The 14,384-nt window shown below is 40.9% G+C and overlaps 1 pseudogene; it reads left to right on the top strand.

Annotated features, from left to right (window-relative positions):
• The first annotated feature begins 12,975 nt into the window (after positions 1-12,975).
• On the top strand, positions 12,976-13,856 carry LOC106735837 (40S ribosomal protein SA pseudogene; annotated as a pseudogene).
• Positions 13,857-14,384: the final 528 nt, after the last annotated feature.

Raw genomic sequence — 14,384 nt, 5'->3', positions numbered from 1 at the left:
GCCCCAGAACACATTTGCTTAGTCTCCCCTAGTAATGTTCAGACAGAACTATTGAGGAAGGGAAGAGAAAGGATGAATATAAAGGAGAAGGAGGAGGAAAAGAATAAGGGGAAGAAGAATAAGAGGAAGAAGAAAAAGAGGAAGAAGGAGGAGGAGGAGGAAAAGAAAAAGGAAAAGAAAAAAAGAAAAAAGAAAATCAATCAAACAAAAAATGTTCTGGAAGCCAGATGGTGGAGCAACTGTAATGCAATGCTCTATGAGGCTGACTCACACAGAAAGGCTCTGGGTTTGGGCCAGAGACCTTCCTAAAAATGCTGGGCATGCACATGCTCATGACTTGGGGCTAGTTGAAGTTGGGAGTGGGTGATGGTATGAGGGGAGCTGTCTCTCCTCTTTCTCTGTCATTTATGGAAGAAAGAAATCAACTAACAAAAATGTTCTGAGGCTGGGTAAATCACATAGAAAAAGGCAATTTGAGAAATCATGTTATACAATAAACAGTTCACAATACTTTCAAGGCCAGTACATCAAATAAAACCTATAAAACTGGAAAGTGTCATGATTTAGCTGGCAAAAATTTCTAAAAGTTAAAAATAATTATAAAAAAATACATTTACTACATTCAACTAAACTTTAAAGCAATTTTAGTTTTTTAAAATGGCATTTACAAGATCTTTTGAAATAGTGAATATTAAACATTGACCATCTTTATTTTCCAAGTAATATGTTATGATTTTAAGAAAAAGTAAAATCACTTGGACTGCCTACATTTTTCCGGTGGAAATCTTGGAGGAAAATAAATGTCAGTCTGATATAAAAAACTAAGTAGTTTGGGTACTGTTGTGGAGAAAAATGCTAATACTTATTACTTTTAATGCCAATGAAATAAAATTTCATTTTTAGAATTGTAATTTTCTCCTCCTCTCTGAATGTAAATACCATGTTTTTTTTTTCTTGCTGTGTGTTTTGTGTTTGTACAAAGCCATTTGTAATGGCAGAAAGTGTCATGTCTAAAAATGACAACAGTTCCAGTCGCAAGCATAAAAAGGTATATTTTTCCTTGTTTAATTTACATTTCACCACTGTGCATCTTTGTAGCATACAAAATGAATCTCTCCAGCATGAATACACTGCATATTAGTCCAGTCAAAGGTATTACCATACACATCCTCCTTGACACATAATTTTACATCTTTGTATCTGTTAAATATTTTAATTTACTCCCCCTCCCCTTGATTCCTTCCCTACAACCTCCCCACTGCCTACACTCCTCCCACACTGTCTCTAGTATCTGCAGTTGCTCTCCATGCCTTTATAACCATCTAATCTTTTAGATTCTGTCACAGAGTACAGACATTCAGTGTATATTAAGGGGAGACATACAGTGTTTCTCTTTCATAGTCAAGCTTGCTTCACTCAGGATTAAAGCTTCCATTTCTGTCCTCTTTCTATCAAATCCATTGTAGAATATAATTCAGCCATAAAAAAATAAAAAAATAAAACCACTTTTGTCTATATTCCAAAGTTTTTTTTTCTCATTCAGTGAAATAAGATTTGGTAAATGACTAAAGTGTGAAAGTGAAGACAGGAGGAAGAAACTCATAATTTGAAAGTCATTTGTAAGTTGGCATAGAAAAGAGATATACTAATGGTTACTACTTGGTTACTACTACTTCTTTTTTATAATTAAATGTACCTTCCTCAGGTCTTTTAGATTCTATGATTGAAAAAATAAAACTTGTTATACAAAGAACACCGCCATAAATTTTAAAAAGATTCTGGTTTCAAATTTATAGAAACAAAATGAGGTGGGAAATTAAGTGATTTGAATAATTTAATTTAAAATATGTCTACCTCAATTCTCTGGTATTTATTTAGAACACATGCATGTTCGTGCATCATGTTCATGGATCATTAGCTTAAGCATCTTCTTCCTTTTGCTAGCAATAGAAATAATTCTGTTGCTCAGGATTATTGGCCTTCAAAATATGCCAGTCTTCAGGGCTCTTGGGAAAAATCCTCAGTAGTATTAACTGAACCAACCTTTCCTCTAGATGCTATAAGGTCATACTTCAAGAAATCACCTGCCCCCCCAGGGGGGATGGCCATGCCACAATCTCTTCTCCATTTGGGCATGCATGCACGTGTGCCCTGTGTGATGTGAGTTTTTTTTTTTTTAAGAGGTTTTTGCTATAGGGCGTGTGCGCTTACCAGACAGAGAGAGACAGAGAGACAGAAAGTGAGAAATCATCCCCCAGGGGGGATGGCCACACCGCAATCCCTTCTCCTCCATTCTCCTCTCGGGATCTTGGGCATGCAGGCACACGTGCCCGGCATGAGTTAAAGCCACCGGGTCTGGGCCACAGACCGTGGTCGACTACATGCGAGTCCAGTGGCATAGCTATTACGCTAACTGCTGGCCCATGCCCTGTGTGAGTTTTCTTTTTTTTTTTTTTTTTTGAGAGATTTTCACTGTAGGGCGTGTGCGCTCGCCAGACAGACAGAGACATAGAGACAGAAAGCGAGAAATCACCCCCCAGGGGGGATGGTCACGCTGCAATCCCTTCTCCTCCATTCTCCTCTCGGGATCTTGGGCACGCACGCACACGCGCCCGACGTGAGTTTTAAGCCACCGGGTCCAGGACATGAACCACGGTCGACTACGTGGGAGTCCAGCGACATAGCCATTACACTAACTGCTAGTTCCCTGCCCTGTGTGAGTTTTAAGCCACTGAGTCCGGGACTTGGACCACAGCAAACTGCATGGGAGTCCAGCGACATAACCATTATGCTACCTGCTGGTCCCTTCACTTGCTTCTCAATCCAACCTATCACAGCTTCTAACACTGCTGGATTCCTGGAAAAACCTACAAGAAGGAGGTCTGTGGAATGGGTCACAATGCCTGCTGCTACAGTTTTTTCTGCGACTCTTAACAGATATTCTTCACCTCTTTTTATCACCCATTCTTGATTCTACTGTTGGTTTAGGTGGCTTGCCTGAGAGGGAATATTTTAGTATAATATCAAGGATAAAGGTCATATTCTGAGGTAGAAATTTATCTTAGAACAATGCAGAAAAAGAGTGTGAGGTGAAGATACTTATGTGGAAAAGTCTGTAAAAGATTCAGAATCTCCTTCCTGTGGATTCTGAACCTTTGATTTTCACACTTTCATCAGGTCATGGTCAAGCCTGGACAAAGAAAAATTGCACCTTAGAGTATTAAAGGATGGCTCAGGGGGCCACCTGAGTGCTGCATGTATTTCTTGTTTGTCCCCATAATGTTGAAGGACCTCACTTCCTTGCAAGGGTCAGGCCCAATTTCCTTGTACAGTGTGGAAACTCCTTTCTTTGTTTACTGTTCTTCTGGCACAAGCAATGACCAAGCAGCAGCCAACACTTTAGGATTAGTGTTACTTAGTGTGTTCTCCCCCAGTGGAAGCATGCCCCTTCATGAGTCAGAGACTAAAACTGCTCAAGTTGATCACTGAGAAGAATGATGAATGGGGTCATTCCTACTTCTATTCCTGGGTTTGAGGCCCATACAGTCTAGCTATCAGGAATATAGGTTTGAGTCCCAGACCCAGCAGCTTAAACACACTGGGTGCCTGTGCGTGTATGCCCAAAGTCCCAAAAGGAGAATGGAGGAGAAGGTATTGTGGCATGCCCATCGCCCCCCGTGGGGGAGGGAGGGTGATTTATTGCTTTCTGACTGTCCATTTTATTCTTGTCTTGAGTAATATATTGGGCCAAGTACTTCATATTTGTTATCTTATTTAATCTTTACATGAATATTGAGAGGTAAGATAATATTATTTCTATTTTGCAGATGAAAATAGCCACTGGTTAAAATTACATGCTTCATCCTATAGGATAGCACACCATTCTCAAATAATGTCTTTTTCAACTAATACATCCACTGTGTCGTTAGGAGACCACTATATTGCCAGTAGCTGCTGGATGGTGTGGTGTGTGGTATGACATGGTACACATCCATTCCTATCCTCTTTTTGCCATAAAGTAAGACCCTTTATCCAAAGTAATGTCATGAGAAATACTAAGTCAGTTAATCAGGCAGTGGGTCAGATTGAGGTGCTCTTGGCAGTAAAGGCAACCTCATGTCTGGAAGACACATCAATCTGTTTAGGACAAATGATTGCTTCTTCCAGAATGGAGGGGTCACCTTAGAATATATTGCTGCTGGTCTTGCCTGGAAAAGGAGACAAATTCTTAGGCACTCCCAAGCCAAGTGGCCTCAATGACTCCAGGATGATGTTCTGGAAAAGGTTACAGTGTGAGTTGTTACCAGTAGCACTTGTAGCATCCAGTAAAAGGGATTTCCGAGCATCTGGGCTTTTTAGTCTTTCACAACCTCTCATGAGGAGTAGGAATAATAGTCTCAAATTGCCACAGGAGCTGGCCTGGAAAAGTAATTGAGTGAAGCATGCCAACTGGGAGCTATGACCAACTTGAAAGCTAATGCCCAGTCTAAAAAGGAAATACCTATTTATTACTGTCAGTGTTGTTGCCAGATCACCCAAATTTTCATCAGAATCTGATAATCTAGATTAATTTTCATGCAAAACCTCTCAATTTTTAAAATGTTGATCATCATATCATCAATTTTTCTAATAAAAAACAGATGAAATGCCCAAAATAGGATAAATGCAGAAGAGAGGGTGATGAACAATGAAATGCAGGAGTAAATGGAAGATATTCAGCATGCGATCCTAATCAGAGTTTTTGAAGACACTTTGGGCCAGCCAGCAGTGTGCAGACATTGCATTGGTCTTCTGAGGCTTCCATAACAAAAATAACATAGACTGGGTTGGTTAAACAACATAAGCTTGTTATTTCACAGTTCTGGAGGCTGGAAGTCCAATATCAACAGGTTGGTTTTTGGTGAGGGCACTTTTCCTGGCTTGCAGACCTTACCATTATATCCTCACAGGGCCTTTGCTTAGTGTATGCACATGTGGAGATATCAAGGTCTCTAGCATCTCTTTTAACAAGGACACTGATCTTCTAGAATCACAGACCCACCCCGTTGGCCTCATTTAACCTCAGTTACTTCCTTAGAAGCCTGGAAAAGTAATTGAGTGAAGCATGCCAACTGGGAGCTATGACCAACTTGAAAGCTAATGCCCAGTCTAAAAAGGAAATACCTATTTATTACTGTCAGTGTTGTTGCCAGATCACCCAAATTTTCATCAGAATCTGATAATCTAGATTAATTTTCATGCAAAACCTCTCAATTTTTAAAATGTTGATCATCATATCATCAATTTTTCTAATAAAAAACAGATGAAATGCCCAAAATAGGATAAATGCAGAAGAGAGGGTGATGAACAATGAAATGCAGGAGTAAATGGAAGATATTCAGCATGCGATCCTAATCAGAGTTTTTGAAGACACTTTGGGCCAGCCAGCAGTGTGCAGACATTGCATTGGTCTTCTGAGGCTTCCATAACAAAAATAACATAGACTGGGTTGGTTAAACAACATAAGCTTGTTATTTCACAGTTCTGGAGGCTGGAAGTCCAATATCAACAGGTTGGTTTTTGGTGAGGGCACTTTTCCTGGCTTGCAGACCTTACCATTATATCCTCACAGGGCCTTTGCTTAGTGTATGCACATGTGGAGATATCAAGGTCTCTAGCATCTCTTTTAACAAGGACACTGATCTTCTAGAATCACAGACCCACCCCGTTGGCCTCATTTAACCTCAGTTACTTCCTTAGAAGCCCCATCTCCATAGGCAGCTACAGTGGGAACAGGTGCTTCAACATATAAATTCTGGAGGGGGGTGGTGGACACAAACATTCTGTTCATAACAGGCAAAGAAATTAAAGACAAAAATCTTAGATAAAGCAAAATAAAACAGGTGCTCTAGCTAGCGCTGGAACATCAGTGTTTGGTCGCTAACATAGACAGCAACTAGCTACCTACATAGAAGGTGTGCTGTTTTTATGTGCCCCAACTGCGAATGAGCTAGAGAGTATTTGGATCACAGTATTTGATTTACTGATTATCCCAAGTTTTAACCTGTAAAAGAAATAATGAAAAATCTAGGAAAATCATAGAACTGGAAAATACGTTGCCAAGCTCGTCACTTGAGATGAATTGTCTGGATCAACAAGTATTGACCTAATAATTTTCTGTTCTTTTTTACTTCAAATTGATCTCTGCATTCAAAAACAATATGCAAAGAAACAGAGAACTAAAGACAACATAGAATAGAAATCAAACATCAATGTCAGAATAAATTAAGTTGTCCCAGCTGATGTATTTTATAGAACTTTCAGGAAGAAACCGAAAAGAAGGGCTTCATAAGCTTAAAACCATTTCTTTAGCAACCAAAAGTAATTGTTCTATATCCAATTGCTCTACATCAAAGTGTCGTTTACAAATGACTTCAATATCACCTGAGTACTTATTTAAAATACAAAACCCTGGGCCCTATCCCAGTCCCACTGAATCAAAAACTCTGAAGTTAGGGCCAGAAAATCTGTTTTATCAAGCCCTTAAAGTGATTCTAGTGGGAACCACAGTTTGAGATCCATTGTCATATATTAGCAAGTCAATAGAAAGAGCTGGACTGGGGACAAAAAGGGAAGGAATTAACATTTTACTGAACTACTGTGTCCCTGGTGTCTCCTAATTAGGAGATTTAGGATAGAAACTCAAGTCTATCAGGACCAGCAGACGGCATGATGGTTATGTTGCTGGACTCTCATCTAGTGGTTCAAGTCCTGGACCTAGCAGCTTAAATATACCTAGTGCATGTGTGTGTGTGCCCAAAGTCCTGAGGAGAAGGAATTGCGGCATACACATCTCCCCAGGGTGTGTGTGTGTGTGTGTGTGTGTGTGTGTGTGTGTGTGTGATTTCTTGCTTTTTGATTCTCTATTTCATTCTTGTCTTGAGCAATATATTGGGCCAAGCGCTTCATATATGTTATCTTATTTAATCTTTACATAAATATTGAGAGGTAAGATAGATAGTTTCTATTTTGCAGATGAAAAAAAATCAGGCTTTTTGAAGCTGAGTCACTTTCTCATATGGCATAGCCACTAAAGGGCATAGCTGGGATTCACACTCAATTCAGACTGACACAAAAGCTCATAATCTCACCTTGCCTCCCTACACCTACCTATTCCCTTAATCTAGAACATCTTTTACCTTTAGCTGCCATTGCCTACCTATTGCTAATCTGTTTTCTGTGTTAAGAGGATCTGATCTTTCTCAACTGTTGTATTTGATCTGAACTACAAAACACAGGAAATTATTTTAACGACTATTTTCTCAATTCTTTTATGGGCGGAGCCTAGCTATTGCCAGGAGAGATGCAGTGGTGGTAGTGGTGCTGGCAGGAGCAGGGTAGTAAATTCATTGCCACAATGGAAGCCTTGGGCAAGAGGGCTCACATCTCTCACAGAATCCCCATGGACAAAGCTATAAAGACATATGGAAAACCCGTTCTATTAATCCATCTGGCAATTTACTTTCCCCAAGAACCTCTTTGAATATCTTCCTTCAGTCAGAAAATTTTCCAAGAGCAAGTGTGGTGTGATTGAGAAAACACTGCGCTGGGTGGTGGTTGGGGGGTCGTCAGGAATTTTAATCAAATGCCTCCTGCTTGGTAGAGGTCTCTATCTTGACAATTCGTGTTCATTTCCTGGCCTTATTTCTTTGGGTAGATAATGTGGTCTGGATTAATTAATGTTGGGGAACACTTCATCCAGCTCTAGTATTTCATTGCCTTTGAGAAGAAATTAAGTACTACTGTCAAATCACTCTTCTTCATTTCAGTGAGGACAAAGGGAATATGCTTGACTAGTTATAATAACAACTTGTTTTTGTGGAGAGGTATATCTTTATGGCAGGGGTCCCAAACTCCAGACCATGGATTGGTGCTGGTCTATGGCTTGTTGGGGACTGGGCCATGGGTCAGTGCAAGTCAACAGGGCTGCAGAGTTGGGTGGCAGGCTGCAGGCCAGTAAGGGAAACTTCATCTGTGTTTGTAGATGCTCCCCATCACATATTGCTATCTGGATCCCGCCCCCTATTGGATCAGTGGCAGTACTGGATTGCCATGGGAGGGAAAAACCCTACTGTTGTATGATTGTTCATTGCATATGACAATGTGGTAGTGGTAGAAATAGGGTGCATGGTGGATTGATGCTTCGGTCATCCCAGGACCACCACCACCACCACCACCCTCTCCCTCATCCATGGACTGTCTTCCATGAGGCCAGTCCCCAGTGCTGGGAAGATTGGGACTGCTGCTTTTTGAGATCCTGTGAATAATATTTCCTGTAATATTATTCTTGGTAGTCACAATTATTTCTCTAGATATATTTTTGGGTGGGTCTTTGTTCATAAAGTGTTTTCACTTAGTATTCAAGTTAGAGTAAGGCTAAGAGTTATGGTTACCTTAACAGTTCTTAGAAATCATTATGGTCTAACTTATCTGTGGCACTTTAGCTGACTAAGTTCAGTTCAGCGTAATCGGTTCTGCTCTGCTTTATTTTATCATGTACAGTACTAGTAAACACTACATCAACTATTGTATTCTACTGGAAAGTGTTAATACCATGAGTGACTAGACCTACAAAGAGGTTATGGTGGAATGTTTTGTGGTGGGAAATTTATTCCATTTTGGAGGAATAGAGTCCATTTTATTCTTGTCTTAAGCAATATAAATGATAGAAAGCTTTTCCTATATCTAAAGCCTTAAATTAGAAGCCACTTCTGGTTAGTTTTTTAAAAAGTGTATCTCCCAGAAAGAACAGCAAAAAGCATTGCCTATTATAATTATTCATCATCTGTCAGTCTATACATCCATCAAATCAAAACAAAATTCATAAAGAAAATCCAAAATATACTATTTAAGCAAACCTAGGTAGTATTGCACATTTTTGTAGAAGATTAGATTAGTGAAAATCAGACTTAGAGATTGTTCCAAATATCTATCAACTAGGTTTTTCGTAGCTTCATCAGATGAGGATTTAGATGACTAAAGGGAAGGGCAGGGAAGAAAGTCTCCTAACATTTAACTGCTTGCAGCTGCTATCTTAGCATCCAGCCAATGATAATTTATAAACAGTACATTCTTTGTTTCACTCTGAGGTCCCTCAGTATTCAGAAAGGGGAATGATATTCAGCATGGTTACTTTCAGTCCAGGACAATTGGGACCAAACTAACAACTTAGGAAAAACATCAAGAATGAGAAAGTAGCAGTGTGAAAAAGAATTAGCATTAAGAATTAAATGAAGTCATCTCTAATAACCATCCCCAGGCTAAACACCTATGTTATATACAGGCTAGTGAATATTTCATCTATTGATCACACATTTAATCTGTACAGATATTAGGTCAATAGAAGTATTAGTTCTTTCCAACATTGCAAATGTACAAATCTGAGAAAATTGTTGAGAACTATTCCAAATACAATCAATGTTTCTTCCTTTTTTAAGAATTGGGAGCCGGGACCAGCAGTTAGTGTAATGGCTATGTCGCTGAACTCCCATGTGGTCGACCGCGGTTCATGTCCCGGACCCGGTGGCTTAAAACTCACTCCGGGCGCGTGTGCGTGCGTGCCCAAGATCCCAAGAGGAGAATGGAGGAGAAGGGATTGCGGCGTGACCATCCCCCCTGGGGGGTGATTTCTCGCTTTCTGTCTCTATGTCTCTCTCTGTCTGTCTGGCGAGCGCACACGCCCTACAGTGAAAATCTCTCCAAAAAAAAAATACTGTTAACTTTTGATGTAGTATTTCATCTTTTCTGTGTGTTTATTTGACCACAAAACTGAGGTCATTCTGTAAACTTGCACGCCACTGTTCAAAGAAACAACAAGCCACTGCATGGCCATCTCCCATGCCATCAAACATGCCCCGAACATGCCACTTCAGCTCATTTTATTGGTGGCAGAGACCACATGTGCTAACACGAGAGACAGGCAGACAGCACTGCCGATGACGTCGTCGTGCACAGCCCCCTTTCCGCAGCCCCGCAGCCCCGCAGCCTGCCAGGATCTTGGGTGCAGACACCTGCCTGGTGTGTTCTCAGGCCGAGCCAGGGCTCCAAACCACAGCTGGCCACGCGGCTTCCAGCTCTGCAGTTCGGTTCGCTGACGGCAGCACCGGGCTGGGCTGAAGCGGGTGTGTGGGCACCAGATACTCCACCGTATAGATCTTGTCATCATTTATTTAACTGGACCCTGAATATTGCATTATCTAGGTTGTTTCCCTTGTCTTCATTTAGAAACGGGCTATGACAGAAAAAAAAAAAAAAAAGAATTGGGAGCCAAGAAGATTCAGACATGATTAACTGTGAGAGTGTGAGAGTTACACTACACAGACATGAATACTAAGTATATGCATAGCCTATGAATACAGAGTGTTCTATTGTGGTTAAGTTAATAACAGTTTATCTGACATGTTGAAAATTAAACATAATCATAATTGGGCTAAATTTTGGTTAGACATAAGTAATTACCTGTTAACATTAATTACCATTTTTAGTTTTTACTATTTTTCTTTTTTCAAGATTTACTTGTTCATCTCATTTTATTTGTTGTTATTATTTTTTAATTCGATGATAGAAGGAGAGAGAGAAAGTGGGACACACAGTGTGTTTCTCAAGCTTCTGGGGCAGAGACTCAAACCACACTTAGTCATGTAGGATTTGGCTTCCTTAACCATTAGGCTCCTGGGTCAGCCCAAGACTATTGTGTTTGTTTTCAGAGATTTTTACCATACAGTGTGTGCACTCACTGGAGACACAGAGTCAGAAAGTGAGGAATCAATTCCCAGGGGGATGGCCACACCGCAATCTCTTCTCCTCTATTCTCTTCTTCATGCACATGTGCCTGGCATGAGTTTCAAGCCACTGGGTCTAGGACTCAAACTACAGTAGGCCATGTGTGAGTCCAGTGCCTTAATCACTATGCTATCTGATGACCCTAAAACTAATGGTTTTATACTGCGACTCAGTGTGAGAAGAGTCAGTGGCATGACACAGCAACCAGCAATGAAAGAGGCTGCTGTGACTTATAATTAGGTGAGGAAGGGAGGTGGGAGAAGCCACACCATGATGGACTTTGTATGACTTGGGAAAACATTTGGAATTTTCTTTAATACAATGGGAAGGAATTGTAAATTTTCGATCAAGAGAGTAACATGAGATAATCTTTGTTTAAAATAGTTACTGATATGCTTTGAATAAATACCTCAAAGTTCATGTGTGAAAATTGATCTTCAGTGCAGCGGGGTTGGGGAAGAGGAGCTGAATGAGAGGATTCCGGGTCATGGAGGCACCACCCTTATAAATGGATTAAGGCTTTATCACAAGAATGGGTTCCTTATAAAAGGACAATTTGGCTTCTGCTTGCCCTTTCTCCTCTTTCTTTGCCCTTTGCTTTCTATCGTGGGATGACACAATAAAAATGTCCATTACCAGATGCTAGCATCTTAATCTTAAACTTCCCAGTCTCCAGAAGTGGGAGCCAATACATTTCTGTCTTTTGTAAATGACCCAGTCTTAAGTTTTCTGTTATAGCAGCACACAATGAACTAAGACAATAACTCTGGTGAGTATGTGGAAGATGGGTTTAAAGCTACCTTCCATTGAACTAGGGCTAGAGATTAGGTGAATATTTTAGCAATCCAGGAGAGAAATGTGAAAAGATACATTTTGTAGGTAGAATCACTGGTATTTCCTCATGATGACGCCCAGATCTCTGACACTATTAATTGGAGAGAAAGTGAAGGTGCCATTTCTTAAGAGAGGGACTATTGATCAAAGGTTAGGCACTGGGGCTACAGGAAATGATTAAGAGTTCTATTGGGAGGACCAGCAGTTGGCGTAATGGCTATGTCACTGGACTCCTATGTAGTTGATCACGGTTCGCGTCCCGGACCTGGTGGCTTAAACTCACGCTGAGTGCGTGTGCATGTGTGCCCAAGATCCCAAGAGGAGAATGGAGGAGAAGGGAGTGTGGCGTGGCCATCCCCCCTGCGGGGTGATTTCTCACTTTCTGTCTCTCTGTCTCTCTCTGTCTGTCTGGTGAGCACAAGCACCCTATAGCAAAAAGCTCTAAAAAAAAAAAAAAGAGTTCTATTGGGGATGGATTGTCCAATTGGAGGAAATAGTAGGCCATTAGCTATTCACAACAGAGGCTCAGAAGCAAAGACCAACTGGAGATATAAATTTAGGAATTGTCAGTTTATCATTGGTATTTAAATTCATGTGAATAAAAAAGATCACCTAGGGTGAAAATATAACAAAGAGAAAGAGGGACTAGGAAGGAGACCTAATAAAGGCCAACGTTTACAACCTGAGAGGAGGAGGAACCAGGAAGTTAGACGAAGAAGGAGAGATAGAATAACAGGATTTATGAAAAAGGTTTTAAGAAAAGAGTCCACTTAATATTAAACGTGCTAGAAATTCCAACAGCAGATACAGTTAGCAATGACTAGGTCACATACAGATTTTAAGATCCCTCCCATTTATCTGTTATTTATAATCAATAATAATTTTAATATCTTTCCCTGCTGATACAGATGAATAAATCAGCTGTGTTGTCATCACATTTACCTACATTCGCATGTATTCACACAGACTCTGGACCTTACTATAAAATTCTGTTGCTTCTTTGCTTACCTTCTCCAAAACTCAAGTTCTTTGCCCTGCTCATGTACTCTATCAATCTGTTCCTTTTCTCAACCATGTCTCCAAGTTTTTAGTTCCTGGACCTCATAGCGGTAGATTGTTTGGAGAGGAACAAGAGCAGGGGCGGTGAGGAGCTGGTTAAAAGTGGTGGCATAGAAAGTGGGCAAGAAGTACACAATTGTACTTTATTATTTTATTATTTTTTTAAAAACAATTATTTTATTGCCTTTCTGTGCTGCCTGTACAAGGGTCTATGAGGCATTGTTCTGGGTTCCCATTGTAACCTAAAGGGAAACTTTCACAATGTCCGGCACCCTTGATGTTCTGCTAATGCAGGAGGATGTTCTCAAATTCCTTGTTGCAGGAACTCACTTAGGTGGCACTAACCTTGACTTCCAAATGGAACAGTACATCTACCAGAGGAAAAGTGATGGCACCTACATCATAAATCTGAAGAGGACCTGGGAGAAGCTTCTACTGGCAACTCGTGCCATTGTTGCCATTGAAAATTCTGCCAACGTCAGTGTCATATCTTCCAGGAATACTGGACAGAGGGCTGTGCTGAAGTTTGCAGCTGCCACTGGAACCACTCCTATTGCTAGGCACTTCACTACTGAAACTTTTACTAGCCAGATCCAGGCAGCCTTCTGGGAGCTGCGTCTTCTAGTGGTTACTGATCCCAGAGCCAACCACCAGCCTCTCACAGAGGCATCTCATGTTAATCCACTACCATTGCTCTGTGCAACAGATTCTCCTCTGCGCTGTGTGGACATTGCCATCCCATGCAACACAGAGGAGCTCACTCAGTGGGTCTGCTGTGGTGGATGCTGGTCAGGGAAGTTCTGTGGATGCATGACACCATCTCCCATGAACACCTATGGGAGGTCATGTCTGATCTCTACTTCTACAGAGATCCTGAAGAGATTGAAAAGGAGGAACAGGGCACAGCTGAAAAGGCTGTGACCAACGAGGAACTTCAGGGTGAATGGAGTGCTCCAGTTCCTGAGTTTACTGCTACTCAGCCTGAGGTTACAGACTGGTCTGAAGGCATGCAGGTGCTCTCTGTGCCCATCCAGCAGGTCCCTACTGAAGACTGGAGTGCCCAGCCTGCCACTGAAGACTGGTCTGCAGCCCCCACTGCTCAGGCCGCTGAATGGGTGGGAACAACCACTGAGTGGTCTTAAGTCTGCTCTTTCACAGACTCTTCTACAAAGTGGAAATAAGGTTGATAAGGAAAATAAACAACAGTTTATATTAAAAAGAATTATTTTATTTAACTTTATTTATTTATTTGACCACAGAGGGACAAGGAAAGAGAGAGAGAGGAAGCGAGCGGCCAGATCCAGGACTTGAATTGTAGTCAACCATGTTGGAGTCCAGCGCCCTTAACCACACGCCACCTGCCGGCCCCTCAAATGCACTTTATACCCAAGCTTCTTCAGGTAGAAGAATGAAAGCTAAAAGGCATAAGTGGGAAAAAAGGTGGGGTGGGGGAGAATTAGCTGAGTTTCCTCAAAATATTTGAAATATATTTTCTCTAAAGTTTAGTAGAAGATGGTACACTATGAGCAAGAATCTGTTAAATAGCATCCTCCCAAACAGCAAACACATAGTTGTTGCCAGAGAACAGAGGGAGAGATAGTTTTAGGAAATATTTTAACCTTAAGGTTGTTCTCTCCTCACCATGGATTAGCGTCTATAAAATTCATCCC

This window comes from Tupaia chinensis, unplaced genomic scaffold (assembly GCF_000334495.1).
Source record: "Tupaia chinensis unplaced genomic scaffold, TupChi_1.0 Scaffold000542_1, whole genome shotgun sequence".
NCBI classification, from domain to species: Eukaryota; Metazoa; Chordata; class Mammalia; order Scandentia; family Tupaiidae; genus Tupaia; species Tupaia belangeri.
This window is presented reverse-complemented; position numbering and strand designations above follow the sequence as displayed.